The 18070-nt window shown below is 37.2% G+C and overlaps 1 protein-coding gene across 6 annotated transcripts in view; it reads right to left on the reverse strand.

Moving 5' to 3' along the window:
- The window catches only part of FBXL17 (F-box and leucine rich repeat protein 17), a 480781-nt gene that overhangs the window by 233976 nt on the left and 228735 nt on the right, over positions 1-18070 (reverse strand). Inside the window, exon 7 of one of the 6 annotated variants that reach the window (XM_022591631.3) lies at positions 1-18070. This exon is cut by the window's right edge and continues 25798 nt beyond it. The exons of the other annotated variants lie outside the window; for them this stretch is intronic. The gene's annotated coding sequence lies outside the window, so the exon portion shown is untranslated. 6 annotated transcript variants of the gene reach the window in all.

Below are 18070 nucleotides of genomic sequence, written 5' to 3' on the forward strand. Positions count from 1 at the left end.
TGATATTTATAGGACACTCCATCCAAAAACAACAGAATACACGTTTTTCTCAAGTGCTCATGGAACATTCTCCAGGATAGATCATATCTTGGGTCACAAATCAAGCCTTGGTAAATTTAAGAAAATTGAAATTGTATCAAGTATCTTTTCTGACCACAACGCCATGAGACTAGATATCAATTACAGGAAAAGATCTGTAAAAAATACAAACACATGGAGGCTAAACAATACGCTACTTAATAACCAAGAGATCACTGAAGAAATCAAAGAGGAAATAAAAAAATACCTAGAAACAAATGACAATGGAGACACAACGACCCAAAACCTATGGGATGCAGCAAAAGCAGTTCTAAGGGGGAAGTTTATAGCAATACAAGCCCACCTTAAGAAGCAGGAAACATCTCGAATAAACAACCTAACCTTGCACCTCAAGCAATTAGAGAAAGAAGAACAAAAAAACCCCAAAGCTAGCAGAAGGAAAGAAATCATAAAAATCAGATCAGAAATAAATGAAAAAGAAATGAAGGAAACGATAGCAAAGATCAATAAAACTAAAAGCTGGTTCTTTGAGAAGATAAACAAAATAGATAAACCACTAGCCAGACTCATCAAGAAAAAAAGGGAGAAGACTCAAATCAATAGAATTAGAAATGAAAAAGGAGAAGTAACAACTGACACTGCAGAAATAAAAAAAATCATGAGAGATTACTACAAGCAACTCTATGCCAATAAAATGGACAATCTGGAAGAAATGGACAAATTCTTAGAAATGCACAACCTGCCAAGACTGAATCAGGAAGAAATAGAAAATATGAACAGACCAATCACAAGCACTGAAATTGAAACTGTGATTAAAAATCTTCCAACAAACAAAAGCCCAGGACCAGATGGCTTCACAGGTGAATTCTATCAAACGTTTAGAGAAGAGCTAACACCTATCCTTCTCAAACTCTTCCAAAATATAGCAGAGGGAGGAACACTCCCAAATTCCTTCTACGAGGCCACCATCACCTTGATACCAAAACCAGACAAGGATGTCACAAAGAAAGAAAACTACAGGCCAATATCACTGATGAACATAGATGCAAAAATCCTCAACAAAATACTAGCAAACAGAATCCAACAGCACATTAAAAGGATCATACACCATGATCAAGTGGGGTTTATTCCAGGAATGCAAGGATTCTTCAATATACGCAAATCTATCAATGTGATAAACCATATTAACAAACTGAAGGAGAAAAACCATATGATCATCTCAATAGATGCAGAGAAAGCTTTCGACAAAATTCAACACCCATTTATGCTAAAAACCCTGCAGAAAGTAGGCACAGAGGGAACTTTCCTCAACATAATAAAGGCCATATATGACAAGCCCACAGCAAACATCATCCTCAATGGTGAAAAACTGAAAGCATTTCCACTAAGATCAGGAACAAGACAAGGTTGCCCACTCTCACCACTCTTATTCAACATAGTTTTGGAAGTTTTAGCCACAGCAATCAGAGAAGAAAAGGAAATAAAAGGAATCCAAATCGGAAAAGAAGAAGTAAAGCTGTCACTGTTTGCAGATGACATGATACTATACATAGAGAATCCTAAAGATGCTACCAGAAAACTACTAGAGCTAATCAATGAATTTGGTAAAGTAGCAGGATACAAAGTTAATGCACAGAAATCTCTGGCATTCCTATATACTAATGATGAAAAATCTGAAAGTGAAATCAAGAAAACACTCCCATTTACCATTGCAACAAAAAGAATAAAATATCTAGGAATAAACCTACCTAAGGAGACGAAAGACCTGTATGCAGAAAATTATATGACACTGATGAAAGAAATTAAAGATGATACAAATAGATGGAGAGATATACCATGTTCTTGGATGGGAAGAATCAACATTGTGAAAATGACTCTACTACCCAAAGCAATCTACAGATTCAATGCAATCCCTATCAAACTACCACTGGCATTTTTCACAGAACTAGAACAAAAAATTTCACAATTTGTATGGAAACACAAAAGACCCCGAATAGCCAAAGCAATCTTGAGAACGAAAAAAGGAGCTGGAGGAATCAGGCTCCCTGACTTCAGACTATACTACAAAGCTACAGTAATCAAGACAGTATGGTACTGGCACAAAAACAGAAATATAGATCAATGGAACAGGATAGAAAGCCCAGCGATAAACCCACGCACATATGGACTCCTTATCTTTGATAAAGGTGGCAGGAATGTACAGTGGAGAAAGGACAGCCTCTTCAATAAATGGTGCTGGGAAAACTGGACAGGTACATGTAAAAGTATGAGATTAGATCACTCCTTAACACCATACACAAAAATAAGCTCAAAATGGATTAAAGACCTAAATGTAAGGCCAGAAACTATCAAACTCTTAGAGGAAAACATAGGCAGAACACTCTATGACATAAATCACAGCAAGATCCTTTCTGACCCACCTCCTAGAGTAATGGAAATAAAAACAAAAATAAACAAATGGGACCTAATGAAACTTCAAAGCTTTTGCACAGCAAAGGAAACCATAATCAAGACCAAAAGACAACCCTCAGAATGGGAGAAAATATTTGCAAATGAAGCAACTGACAAAGGATTAATCTCCAAAATTTACAAGCAGCTCATGCAGCTCAATAACAAAAAAACAAACAACCCAATCCAAAAATGGGCAGAAGACCTAAATCGACATTTCTCCAAAGAAGATATACAGAATGCCAACAAACACATGAAAGAATGCTCAACATCATTAATCATTAGAGAAATGCAAATCAAAACTACAATGAGATATCATCTCACACCGGTCAGAATGGCCATCATCAAAAAATCTAGAAACAATAAATGCTGGAGAGGGTGTGGAGAAAAGGGAACCCTCTTGCACTGCTGGTGGGAATGTGAATTGGTTCAGCCACTATGGAGAACAGTATGGAGGTTCCTTAAAAAACTACAAATAGAATTACCATATGACCCAGCAATCCCACTACTGGGCATATACCCTGAGAAAACCAAAATTCAAAAAGAGTCATGTACCAAAATGTTCATTGCAGCTCTATTTACAATAGCCCGGAGATGGAAACAACCTAAGCGCCCATCATCGGATGAATGGATAAAGAAGATGTGGCACATATATACAATGGAATATTACTCAGCCTTAAAAAGAAATGAAATTGAGCTATTTGTAATGAGATGGATAGACCTAGAGTCTGTCATACAGAGTGAAGTAAGTCAGAAAGAAAAAGACAAATACCGTATGCTAACACATATATATGGAATTTAAGGGGAAAAAAAAATGTCATGAAGAACCTAGGGGTAAGACAGGAATAAAGACGCAGACCTACTGGAGAACGGACTTGAGGATATGGGGAGGGGGAAGGGTGAGCTTTGACAGGGCGAGAGAGAGTCATGGACATATACACACTAACAAACGTAGTAAGGTAGATAGCTAGGGGGAAGCAGCCGCAAGGCACAGGGATATTAGCTCGGTGCTTTGTGACAGCCTGGAGGGGTGGGATAGGGAGAGTGGGAGGGAGGGAGACGCAAGAGGGAAGACATATGGGAACATATGTATATGTATAACTGATTCACTTTGTTATAAAGCAGAAACTAACACACCATTGTAAAACAATTATACCCCAATAAAGATGTTTAAAAAAAATAAAAAAATAAAAAAATAAAAAGAAAGAGTAAAACAGAATTAAGGCATAAATAATTAAGAAATATACACTTTGGGGCTTCCCTGCTGGCACAGTGGTTGAGAGTCTGCCTTCCGATGCAGGGGACGTGGGTTCGTGCCCCGGTCCGGGAGGATCCCACATGCCGCGGAGCGGCTGGGCCCGTGAGCCATGGCCGCTGGGCCTACGCGTCCGGAGCCTGTGCTCCGCAACGGGAGAGACCACAACAGTGAGAGGCCCGCGTACCGCAAAAAAAAAAAAAAAAAAAAAAAAAAGAAATATACACTTTGATTTCTTTCATTTTTTGGAACTTTTGCAAATAGAAGAAAATTTTAATTATTAATTTTATGAGTCATTTGAACAACAACCCTTTATATATCTTTTTCAGTTATAGAACTGTGGCAATATCTATTTATATTACACAGCAGGCTGTATATGAAAGTCATAAAGCTAATCTTGGTTGCCATTATCTGTAATAAACAGAAAACACCCTGCAGGAGTTTACACACCATTTTGTGAATATAACATGTACAGATTTTTACATACACCAATTCCTAGAACTTATTTATTTACGGATTTATTGTGCATAGTGACAATTTGTTTACTCCTAAAGTACTTTTGATTTGTTAGTATCTTAGTGAACACATTTCATTCAATTCCCAAAAGTTGTCGTCTCTGGCTTCCAAATTACTATAAATTCAATATGACATCAAGCATAAATCATCATTTATATTAATTGAGTGTTATTGTTATTGAAAGACAACTAGGTACACATCACTAAATGTCTGACTGAAACAAATTAGGCAAGAAAACAATTTTATAGCCAATAATAAGAAATAAAGTTGTTGTATGTTCAGTTGCCCCACATTCTTTGTTTGTGATGGTGTAGGATACTAAGTGACTTTTATATTCTTATCTGTGGCCATTTGTTTTTCAAACTGTGTATATCAGAAAGACATTCAAATGGGCAAAATTTACCCTGATACTAAATGAAGCACACAAATGCTTGGCACATTGCAAAATGTTTCAAGCTTGGTTGGCTTTTCAATGCCTGAAAAGGGAATTAGAGATAGGCCACTGAATGCTAATCACACTGTTGCATCTACTCACCACATTTAAATTCTTAGGGTGAACATATTTATCACTGACTTGTGATGCTACATGATTTTTAAATATTGCTCTCAAGCTGCTGGATAGAATTTCATGTCCTAAGTCCAGAAAACCAAGGTAAATGACAAACATGTTGCAGATTTCTTTTCTTACCCAGAATATTAACAGAGTGCCTCTAATCCTATACAGAAATATAGTCCAAAAAGCACAGCCATGCACTCTTTTGAGTGTATACAAGAGCGTAATCTCCAAGCAATTTTTTAAACGAATGCATCAATCACCTGACAATTGGGCAAATTCAAGACATATTAGAAAAAGCTGAGGGATAACTGGGAAATATACGTCTAGGTACAATAACCTGACAGAACAACAAGTGCTCAAGTTACCCAAACAAAAATGTTTGTCCCTTCCAATTACGCATGGTAAAATCAGTTAAGTTCTTCTTAGAGGGAAGAAACAAAACAAAACCTGAAGAAGCATGGGCTTTATTCATTGACTATGAAGCCTAAGTTAGTTTTTAAAATGTGAGAATTTAGTGTGTGTGTATGTTGAAAAATAAATTTATAGTAAGCTAAAAACTTGTTTTTGTTTAAAATGCACATACTATCATACACATAAACATTAGTCCTTAACTTCTAGAACTGGCCTCATTTTTAGACTCATTTCTAAGTAAATGCCATACATATGGGGGGACTGGGGCAAACTGGAAAGCACAAGTCCATCCAGAGATGGTAGTCAATATTCATCTCAAGCTGCTGGGGGAGAAGTGGGAATGCAGACATCTCCCAATTTTTAGAAAAAAAGAAAAGAAAAGAAAATCTCCCAATTAAAAAATTTTTGCAACTAATTCAAAGTTGAAAAGTTATTTCTCTGAGGAGTTCTACAATATGGCCCATCTATACAGACCATGTCCGTAATGAGCAGCTGAGCGAGATGAAAAGGAGTAATTAGAGCTATCAGGGACAGAGAAGGCCCCAAGACAGCATCTCATCTGGCACCCTGCCTTCAGACAGGGAAGATATTCATCAAGTTTAAAAACTGAAGCAGCCAAGTCTCAAAGAGATTAAAATGAACTTGTTCACAGTCACACTAAAATTAAATAACAAAACACAGGTTGATCACCTTCCACAACTATATTTTGTTTGTTTTTAAGCTAAAAAACCATTGGCTTAGATATTTTACCGAGTAATTACTGGCTTGAAAAACGACAAAAAGATACACAGTGAAGAAATTTTGAAATGAAGATGACAGTGAACAAAATCTCCTTAGAAAGAATGTAGTAAACCAGAAAGATAATAGAAAGAAATGAGAGAAGTCCTAAAGTCACAGAAGCATATAATACAGAATACAGGAAGGCCCTCAGCCTGACTCCAGAAGGGACGTCTAGGAGAAGGACTGGGAAGCAAAAGAGGAAGTGAGTGCAGAACCAGGTCAGGTGATGAGAGATTAACAATAATTCACAGTGGGGTAAAGAATATCATCAATCCAAATTGAACAACTAAAAATAGTAAGACAGGTTAAGATAGAGAATAATAGGATGAAAAATGCATGATACGTTTTGCAAGAAAAAGTCATGGGCACAAAAAAAATCTCATCATTCTAAAAAGTAGCAGAGATAGATCCCTACAAGAATGAACACCCAGATTTTCAATTCCTAGTGTGGCCAACAACCCTGAATCCTTAGCTTCAGCAAGACTGGGATGATGATTCTCTGTACTTTGTCAGGTAAGTGACCCTGCAACCCCAAAGAGGGAAGGGATACATACAAAAATAATGAAGTGGATCAAAACAATAATTTGTATACTTTTGCTAGGGTTAGGAATGTTTTGTTTGATATTTAGCGTGTTTGAAACATTTAAGAGAATCTGACACATTAGGAAATCTGACATTTTAGGCTTGTGATTTTTATTTAAAATATTTAAAAGATGTTGACTAATAGTAAGCTTGAGATTTGAATTTAAACTATTTAAAGATAGTCTGGGGCTTCCCTGGTAGCGCAGTGGTTGAGAGTCCGCCTGCCGACGCAGTGGACACAGGTTCGTGCCCCGGTCCGGGAAGATCCCACATGCCGCGGAGCGGCTAGGCCCGTGAGCCATGGCTGCTGAGCCTGCGTGTCCGGAGCCTGTGCTCCGCAACGGGAAAGGCCACAACAGTGAGAGGCCCGCGTACCACAAAAAAAAAAAAAAAAAAAAAAAAAAAAAAGATAGTCTGATGGACTAAGTTTACACACATCATTTGAAAACTGATTGACTAATACATACATTAGGTTTCCAGTTTGTAAGTTGTGTTTAACTGCTCAGGAAGGTTTCTGTAAGGTTATCTTGCTAAAGGTTAAAGTGCTTGGATAAATTAAGTATATTGGGTGTTATCGTTTGAAATGCCTAAAGGAATTTAATTAATCAAGTTTGAAAATGGTGTGAAATGTTTAGGAGAATTTAGGCTGTCAAAATTATGAGCTAATTGACAGTTAATCAAGGAACAAATGAAAGTGAGTGTTTAAATATTACTAATTTTACTAACTTTAAAAATGAGATTTTAAAATTACTAACTTTAAAAATGAGATTTGTAAATTGAGCTTAAAGGTTTATAAAAACTCGGCTTTAAGGTCGGAAACTTCAAAAAACTGAGTATTAATTAAAAACACAAGGAAATGTGAGTATTTCTTTCAAATATAAAAGAAGCTCAAAGATTAAAAGTCCAATGACTCTATGGACATGACATTAACTTCTCCAATCAAGAGGTTTGTTTTTGGGTTTTCTGCAATACCTTGAGATATTAATAGGTATTCCAGGAAGAAAAGGGGTCTGTAGTTGAAAAAGAGAAAAGCTTGGGAAGGAGCTATTAGCTACATACCCCTCTTGGAAATTTCTAGTGTATGTACATTATTAAAGGTTTTGAGGAGCCCTGCAATAAAGAAATGTTCCATTTTTGTGGGGTTTTTTTTGAATACAGGAGTTTATTTAATGCTTATTAACATCTGCAGAATTGCAGAAGGTGCTCCATAGAACACAGTTTGGGAAACCCCACATTAAATCGTTGTGGAAAACTCCCTCAAGGATTCTTCTTTGTCAGAATGCTGGCAGCAGAAGGAATGAAAAATCAGTTATGCAGGATCCGTTTCCATTATTTGATAGTATCACCCAACAGCTGGCAGGTAGGCTGCCTTAATGAAATGGGATAGTTCTGTCTCAGGAGATGTTCATGTATTCTCAGAGCTCAAAGCCACTGTTTCATGCTTCGCTGAGTATTACACTTGAGACCCTTCTTTTCTCTAGTCACCATTCATATATACACGATTTTCACTATGATCTACATCCTGATGGCTCCAATATCTTTATCTCCAGTCCTGATTTCCATCTTCAGATTCAGACCAAACTTTCTAGGTACCTAAGGATGATCTCTGCTTGGGTGACCATGATAACTTCAAAATCAACATGTCCAAAACTGAGTTCATTCTTTTCCACCTAAAATCTGTTTATACTCCAATTTTCTACAATTTGGTAACAGCGTTCTGCCTACCCAGATGCCCAGGCCAAAAACTAAAGTAAATTCTAGAGTCTCTCAGCTCCCTCAGCCTTTATATCACTAAGACCTATACATATCCTGAATGACTCAAGTTTATCCTTTCCTTTGCATTCTGCTTTTCACTACTGATGTTCAGGATGTCAAAATTGTTTTCCCTGGACCACTGCAGTAGTCTTCTATCAGGTTGCCCTGCTTCTGATCTCCCTCTAATCCACTGTACGTCGCTGTTTTTTTGTTTTTAGTATAAACCATTCAATGCCTTCCTACCATCTATAATGAAAATTTCCTATATTCTTAGTGTGGTATCCATGGTCCCTTACGCTCTGGCTCCTATTTATCTCTCTAAACCCCTCTCTCACTATGGCCTCCACATTTACCCTGTGTTTTAGGTATTTCTAACTTCTTGCACTTCCTAGGATAGGCCATGACCCTTCAAATCTCTCTATCTTTAAACATGTGGTTTTCTCGATCTGAAATGCCTTTACTATTCTCTTCTTCCAAAAAACTCCTAACTCATCCATTAAGATTCAAGTGAAATGTTACCTCCTCTCGGGAACCTCCCCTGTTCTTTGCATACTTCCCTTTCTGTGCTGATTCACTGTACTTTATTCATATATACAAAAGGCACTCACTTCAAATTGCTGCAATTATTTGCTTTATATAGCTACCTTGCCCACTAAGACTGAGGTGGCATGCATTATTTTCCAGGTTTTTAAAAAATGTTTAACTCTCTAATACTGTACCTAAATTGAGATAATACTTCTTAAAAATAAGTTTTTAAAATCCTAAGTTTGTAATTTGACCATTTCCTTCCTTGCCTTATTCTAACCCTCTTCGAAACTCCAGCAGAAATGCCTATCTCACATCCTTGCTTATTCCCTCAATTTTTTTTCCAACTGTAAACAATACCCCCTTCTATCTTCCACAACTAAGGCATAAAATATACTGAAGTTTCAAATATCTTAATTTTAATATAGGCCGCTCTTGGTCACAAATCCATATGCCGGAAGGATGTGAGGATCTGAAGGGCTTGGGCTGATTGGGCTGACAGCATCAGAGACCTCAGTCTCTCTTCCTCTAAGTTGAAAATTGATTCAATTCAACAAATATTTACTGAGCAACCACTAGAGTAAAAGTCACCCTGTTAGGAGAGGTGCAGCCCCACTAGGAAGATACCAGTTTTCCCCTACCTGGCAAAAACTACTCATGACAGCTAGCCTTCCATTCATTTGGACCTTATTTAAATACTCTAGGACTTACAGTACAATTTACTATCTACAAGAAACCTAATCACTTTCTGTGATTTGTTCTTTGTGTTTAAATATAACTTAGGCATTTGGTTAGAACACAGTATATAAGGTTTTACTGATTAATATGTTTCCTTCTACTTGTTTCTCAACTTCTCCATGGCTCCATGTTTTCCCTTGCCTTGGGAGCAGAAGCACTGCTTTCTGTTTTATTTCTGTTGTTGTTGATAGAAGCTAGTGCAGTGCTCTGCATACAATACAAACTATAAAAACACATGGTTTCTAAAAGGCAATATTCCAAGAGTATGATTTTCCTGATCCAGGTATTAATATCTTTCATCTAACAATACATTAAATCAGCGCACTTTTTGTAATCAAGTTACTAGAAAGTCAGGCTCAGATAAAAGCAAAAGAGGATGTCAGTACCTCATTAAAAATACAAATAAATGTTAGAGAATGTGTTATTCCAATAGCCTCTTATCACTCTTGGTAAGTGCCCGGGGCGAGGACCTCGCAGGGTCAGATAGGCAGCTCCCACCTGACCATGGCGTGGATAATCATGTCCTGAGGTTGTGCAAGGGGAATGCCACTAGTCCCAAATCAACAAGCTCATTCTGTTCATAGCCTGGAATAAATTAGGCACTTCAGGGAATGGAAACTGCTATTCTCCCCAGGAGGAGCCAGGGCTATATGTGCAGGTCAGAGTACCTGCCTTGGGCATGTCAGGTGCCCAGCCAGCTGTGAAGTTCTTCCTAGCCTTGCTCAGTTGGAAGCATCATAATAGGGCCCATTGTTAACAATGAGAAAATCAGGGGGCTCAACTTTAGAAAGAATGTATTTCCCATCTCTCCAAGACTCAATGAAGAAAGTTCTGGAATGTAGACCTTTAATCAATGAAATTGTAGCATTCATATTTCTGTCACAAAATTAAATGAATACATCTAATATTCTAATGAGGAGTTGGCTGTATAGTAACTTCTTACATGAATTACACACTTTGCAGAAGTTTCTATGTAATGAGAATACAAGTCAGCATGGTCTACTCATTTGAGATCTATTTAGCCTCCCTACACTGTAACAATAACAACTCCTGATCATTTCTCTATGTTTTCAAATAATTCCAGAGAACAAGATTTAATAAAAATTAACCTGTGATTGGATTTCCATGGTATACAACTTGACGAAATTCAGAAGGTGGTCCACAAATAGTGGCAGTGGTCCACAATTAGTGATGAGCCGCCCACTGGCTCTAGGCACTGCTTGATCAGGCCCTGGCATTAGCCTTGCTTCATACTGTGCATTCAACATTGAGCTGCTGTAGTGTTAACATATGCTGCATTGGTGCTATTAGCATTACCTTTACAGTTAACATTCATCTACACTTCATCCCATTCCAGAAAGTAGGTGCTAGGTGAAGGGAAGTTTACTTGAGAGCTGCATCTTCACTTCACTACGAGGAATACAAACTCCCTGTGGAAAAGAGGAGGGCAGCAAATTTCCCTCTTCCAGCTCCTTCGCCTTTTGGAACAAAGAGGTCAGTCCTCAGGCTAAATAAAACTAGTTTAAATCAGGTAGCAAACCACAACTTATCCAAATTTGATGAAAAAGGTGGCTTATATATCAAGATGGAAGTTCTATGAACAATTCCCTTGTGTTCAATCTTACCTTCTCTTAGATGGTGTTTCAGATTAAACCACTGCTATAATAACTAAGGTATTTTATGGAAGAGAAAAAAAAGTCATTTTAACCACCATGAAACAGGTAAAAGAAGAACTCTGTGTACTGAATGTGTATATGTATGTCATTAATAATTATAACCATTAAGTGCCTATATCACGGAGTAAAAAAACTTACTAGTTTATTGTCTGATCCAAAAGTTTCACTGATGTATCTTTAGTGCCTAGAACAGTGCCTGGCAGTATAGCAGGCACTCAAATATTGACTGATCAGTTGATTGACTGACAGAATGAATGAGTCTATCCTTTTCACCATATTTATTATTTCTTTATATTAGTCAAAAGCTCAAAAGAATAAACAGATTTCAGATTTAATCCATCACCATTAAAGAAATTCTAAAGAAGTAGGCTACACTATTAAGAGAATCTTAATGTTTTTTGGCAATGAAATATATAAAACATATAAAATGATGGTAGACTGACATACATCTACACTCCCCCACATACACAAAGGATTGGAAAAGAAATATTTCTAAGTTTTACAGGATGATCTTATGTATATTTTAATACAGCTGTTCATTATACAAAAGACAAAGACTACATAAATCTAATGGACAGAAAAACGTGGTTACAATTTAAACATTTTCTTCACCTTATTTTTAAAGATATTGAAAAGTGAAACTTCATTACTCTGTATTTTTATATTCCAACCTAAACATTTTACATTTTATTTGGTAACTAATACTCTAATTCCATGCACTGGAAGAGGGTGGAATCAAATTAATAAATACTAAAACATCTTTGAAGAGCAATACAATATTATTCTCTAAATTACAAGTCAAATTTTGAAAGTATATTGGGCACTCAGAATAAAAATAGCAACAATAGCAATAGCAAACTCTTATAAAGGGCTTATTATGTACCAGGTAGGTACTATCTATAATATAGATAGATAATTTTATATAATTTGTATAACTTCTAAAATAAAATACCAACTAATATATATACATACATATATATACATACACACACAAATACATATATATTTGATCCTCATAAAAATCCTATGAGATAGATACCATCATTTCCATTTCAAACATGAGGAAACTGAGGCACACAAAGGTTAAATAATTTACTAATTAATCATTTAGCAGAAAAAAAAAAAAAGAAGAAGCAGCCTTCAGGGAATTCCCTGGTGGTCCAGTGGTTAGGACTCTGTGCTTCCACTGCAGGGGGCACAGTTTCGATCCCTGGTGGGGGAACTAAAATCCCACATGCTGTGCAGCACGGCCAAAAAAAAAAAACCAAGAAGTCACATAGCTAGTAAGTAACAAAGCCAGTATTCAAATTCAGACAGTCTGGCTCTTGAGGTCGTGGTCTTAATCACTATGTTATATTTCACAAAGAGATGGATTTTAATTTTTTGTGAAAGCATCATAAATTAAGTACATTGTTAGAAAATGTAAAGGTAAGTACTTGCAGTTTCTTCTAATAAATCTACTCATGGAAATGCAAATCAAAACTACAATGAGGTATCACCTCACACCGGTGTCAGAATGGCCATCATCAAAAAATCTACAAACAATAAATGCTGGAGAGGGTGTGGAGAAAAGGGAACCCTCTTGCACTGTTGGTGGGAATGTAAATTGATACAGCCACTATGGAGAACAGTATGGAGGTTCCTTAAAAAACTAAAAATAGAACTACCATATGACCCAGCAATCCCACTACTGGGCATTTACCCTGAGAAAACCATAATTCAAAAAGAGTCATGTACAGGGCTTCCCTGGTGGTGCAGTGATTGAGAGTCTGCCTGCTGATGCAGGGGACACGGGTTCGTGCCCCGGTCGGGGAAGATCCCACATGCCGCGGAGCAGCTAGGCCCGTGAGCCACGGCCGCTGAGCCTGCGCGTCCAGAGCCTGTGCTCCGCAACGGGAGAGGCCACAACAGTGACAGGCCCGTGTACCACCAAAAAAAAGAGTCATGTACAACAATGTTCATTGCAGCTCTATCTGTAATAGCCAGGACATGGAAGCAACCTAAGTGTCCATCAGCAGATGAATGGATAAAGAAGATTTTGCACATCTTCAATATAAAATGGAATATTACTCAGCCATAAAAAGAAATGAAACTGAGTTATTTGTAGTGAGGTAGGTGGACCTAGAGTCTGTCATACAGAGTGAAGTAAGTCAGGAAGAGAAAAACAAATACCATATGCTAACACATATATATGGAATCTAAAAAAAAAAAAAAATGCTTTTGAAGAACCTAGGGGCAGGACAGGAATAAAGATGCAGACATAGAGAATGGACTTGAGGACACGGGGAGGGGGAAGGGTAAGCTGGGACGAAGTGAGAGAGAGAGAGGCATGGACATATATACACTACCAAATGTAAAATAGATAGCTAGTGGGAAGCAGCCACATAGCACAGGGAGATCAGCTCAGTGCTCTGTGACCACCTAGAGGGGTGGGATAGGGAGGGTGGGAGGGAGACGCAAGAGGGAGGAGATATGGGGATATATGTATATGTATAGCTGATTCACTTTGTTATAAAGCAGAAACTAACACACCATTGTAAAGCAATTATACTCCAATAAAGATATTTAAAAAAATCTACTCATGAATTACCCTTAAAATGTGCACCTAATTTTTATTATCATAAATGGGAGGTACATGCATACAGGAGGAAAAAAACAGAAATAACCTCTAGGGAAAAATACCTAAAATTAGAAAATCAACACTATGGGATTTAAGCTATATGCCAACTTGTATTCATATAAAAACAAGACCTCTGAGTACCATATACTCAAAGTCAGCGAGGCAGATGCAAGTGACTCTCAGTAGTGTCTAGCGCATTATCTGTCGGCAAAAGGCTTTAGAGAAAATGCCCATGAGGAGCTACCCAGACCTCGCTGCTCCAGCTTCTTCCCATGGCATGCTCATTCCTACAGCCTTTGAGAAGAGCATGTACAAGAAAACAGCAAGCTCCCACAATTACCCCTGCTTATTGGTGGGCTATCATATTCATTAGCCTAACATTTAGTTCACTAGAGCGCCTGCTTCTAATACTGCTAACACATGACCTTAATCTGGGCTGCGGGATACAAGCATTATTATTTCTCATCTTCTAGCCTGATTTTTACTCTTATTCTTTTGCTGTATATAAGATTTCCTACTTCATGCTGGATCTTTTAGGAAACGGATATTTTTGTTGTGGCACTGCTTGCTATGTGTATGTGCTTGGTTGAGTTTTTTGCCTTTTTCTTTTTTTATTGCCACCACACAGTTTTGGCAAAACCTTCCACAGGAAAGTCAAAATTCTGTAGGAATTACTCAAATATCTCTATTTTTTATTACAGCTTTCTCCTGGGAGAAATGCATTAGTCTGTTAATTTCTCTCAACCTCACATTGTTTTTTCCCCCTCAGCACAGGCAAAGCTCCAAAAAGTAACATCAAGCACTCAAAGTAATTGAAGGAGGCTACCTAAAGATCAGCAAATCATGCTTGTAGGCCAATTCCTAAAGACAAATCTTAAAATAAACATCACTGTGGGCACTTGAAACATATTCAGCTACTATGTTTACATTTCCATTGATAACTTTAATGTAAACAAATTATATTCTGGTGTTTTTGTACTATTGAATTTTTCATAAAGACATAGCGCTGAATCTTCTCCTTGGAGCTTACTTTCTAGAATGGAAATAAAAACAGCAGTCTGAGTGAAAGCAAACCCTAGTTTCATCCTATTTCAGCACACCTCAAACTGTCGTCTCATTGTCACCTTTTATTCGCTGATGTGCCCTATTCCTGTGTCTCTTCTACATACCAATAAGGAAAAATAAATCACTGCAAAACATACGACTTCCTAGATTCTGCTATTGGGTAAAGGGGAAGCAAAACCAAGAATCTACCCTTTGAAATGCTCAGTCAAAATCAGTATCTTCACATACAAAACATATCGCATCATTCTTAAAGGAAGGCACTCACAAAATGAATTGAAATTCCTGTGTACCTTGGGCTGTGAGTTCCTCTCTTGAGTTCCAACGACAGAGCACCTACCAACTAGTATTCTTTGGAAACTATATTAAAGCATGCACTAAGTTTGAGTCAGTGACTGTCAACTTATTTGTGGTAAAGAATCTCTTCACACTCCTGATGTTGACATTACTAAACTGCCTTGACAAAGTAAGATAAACATTGGATTTGCTTATGCTTACTTTAGTCTACGGATTTAAAGTTTTGGCTAACTTCACCAAGTAAGTCCTACAAAAATTCATCTTCAACACTGCACATTTCAGGTCATCTAGAGGTTAAGTTAAGCTGATAAGGAGAAAGGTATTTATATTCCTGAAATAAATACATATTAATCACAACAATTTCCTTAGATATGAGATATATCAGAAAAGGGCCAAAGTGATGCAGAAAAACTTAATTTTGGTTGCATTCATGCTAATTTCTAGGTCTTTGGCATTGGTATATTTCTTAACTCCGCTGGGCCTCAGTTTCTTCACATGTAAAATAAGAAGGATGGCCCAGATAAACTCTTTACTTGTTTAAAAATTTTAAACTCCAAAACTTAAGTAAATTTAACTGAGTTTTAGAGAACAAACATAATTACAGGTACTTAAGCCCTAGAATTACAACAATATGCAATGGTACTGAAAACATTTCACTCTGGCTCCAAATGTGATTCAACTCTAATAAGAGTGCCACCCAGCTAGCAAGCAAATACCTGTACATTGAAAATATTTTTAGAGCAAGCATAAACAGTTTGACAGTAATTTGTATCATTCTCACGGGAAAATAACTTCTCCAATCTCATCTTTCTAGTCTATGTAGCAGTGCCAATTTATAGGCATATAAAATTCGAAACCTCTTCTGTGCATCAATTATAACTTACACAGCTCCCTGAGCAGCATTTAAAAAGCAAAGAAGTGCAAACAATATTCTGCTTGCTGACATAGTAAAAAATTTAGCTAACGTAGCTTTAGAACTTCACAATTTAACTGCAATCAAATATCCCCTTTTCGAGACAGGAAAGCGACTAGGGCAATTATCCTAAGTATAAAACTCCATCCCTGAAATTATCTAACTCATTACCCAAGGAAAAGGGATGTAGGTTGGAAAACTGGCCGATGATATTTTCCTTGTTATCAATGTACAAGAAGCTATAAAATCCTACATTTTATTTTTTTTAAAGTAATGCATTTAAAATCACATACATATCTAAGTGACACAAGGAAAAAATGTAATGCAACATAAAGAATATTAAATATTAAAACCTTTTCTACTTGTACTATAAAGATAATAAGATTAATGTACATAAAAATAAAGAACTTGAAAATTCCAGAATTTGAAAGTTCCAGAAAAATCAATAAAAGTAGGTCAGGAACAAAACTGAACAAAATGAGAAAGACTTAACATCTATTAGAATTTAAGTGAGACAGAAATAAGAACTTCCTGAAATGAGACACTCAGAATTTATATCTATGTCTCTGAGTAACTAATTATTAGAGTCTTTGGGAGGGGAGTAGGTAATGGAATTTTATGAAGCCTTTTTTAAAATGGCAGACAGTTTTGTGTTTTGGGGGGTTTTTTTGTGGTACGCGGGCCTCTCACTGTTGTGGCCTCTCCCGTTGCGGAGCAACAGGCTCCGCACGCGCAGGCTCAGCGGCCATGGCTCACAGGCCCAGCCGCTCCGTGGCATGTGGGATCTTCCCGGACTGGGGCACGATCCCGTGTCCCCTGCATCGGCAGGCGGACTCTCAACCACTGCGCCACCAGGGAAGCCCTAAAATGGCAGACAGTTTTGATCAACGGTGATGGCTTTGGTTGGCTATGTCAAAGGATATTCTGGCTGATATTTGCATATAATTTTCATTGTGTTACCAGAACTATGCTACAGTTTGTGCATGGGAGAGAGGGGGTCCTTTTTAAGCTGGATGAGTTTATGGTATTATCATTCAAATATTATCCAAACCCCAGGAAGATCTAGAAACCTTTCCTTAGTCCATATATGTTCTTCCATTTTCCTGAGAAATGTAACCAAGTGAAACACAACACCTGTATAAGCTCACAGTCCAAAGAACCCAAAATAGTCAACAAAAATTCTAAAAACCCACAAGTGTAAAAATCCTATTTGGTAACTCCTTAATTTTAGATTGCTCTGATGGAATGGGGCTTTTGAGAATTTTCTCTACAGCAATCATGGGCAGTTACGAGAGGTGCAGAGGAAGTAGTTTCTGGTCAGCTGTACACCAGAGATAGTCCTAGAGAACCCGGCTAATAGCATATGGCTTAACTAAAATAGAGAGTATAATTTAGCCTCTAATTTGATCAGTTTAAAAATCAGGTAGGAAAAAAAAAAAACTTGGGCCCTAGGCTAGAACCTGGCATATGAGATATCAGCCCAAGGCCATATTTTCTTAAAACTATTTTGGAGGTTTTGTAGGTAAAACTAGATTAGGGTCACTCACTTCTCTCTCTTTTCATTTAAGATTCAGTTTCTTTTGTTAAACCACTAAGCATGTTTTAAAAATTTGTCTGCTAAAGTAACAAACCTGAAAATTCCATCCAATTCAAGTCAGACTATTTTTACTTCAGATTAAAAATGATTTTATTAACATTCTAGACAGCTAAGACCCTGGGAGAAACTGCCAGTTTATACTTTTACCATAGTCATAGTTTTATTTCATTTATATGTGAATATATCATTAATTCTCAGAGCAAATATAGAGCATGGGTCAGCTGAGGGCCTATTTTCTAAAAGAAGGGTCAGATGAAAAAGCTTACTGTCTTTAAAGCTATTAAGGCACAACATTTTAGA

Source organism: Delphinapterus leucas, chromosome 3 (genome assembly GCF_059928025.1).
Source record: "Delphinapterus leucas isolate spDelLeu-1000000601 "Yukka" chromosome 3, BTC_Dleu_Yukka2, whole genome shotgun sequence".
Classification (NCBI taxonomy): domain Eukaryota; kingdom Metazoa; phylum Chordata; class Mammalia; order Artiodactyla; family Monodontidae; genus Delphinapterus; species Delphinapterus leucas.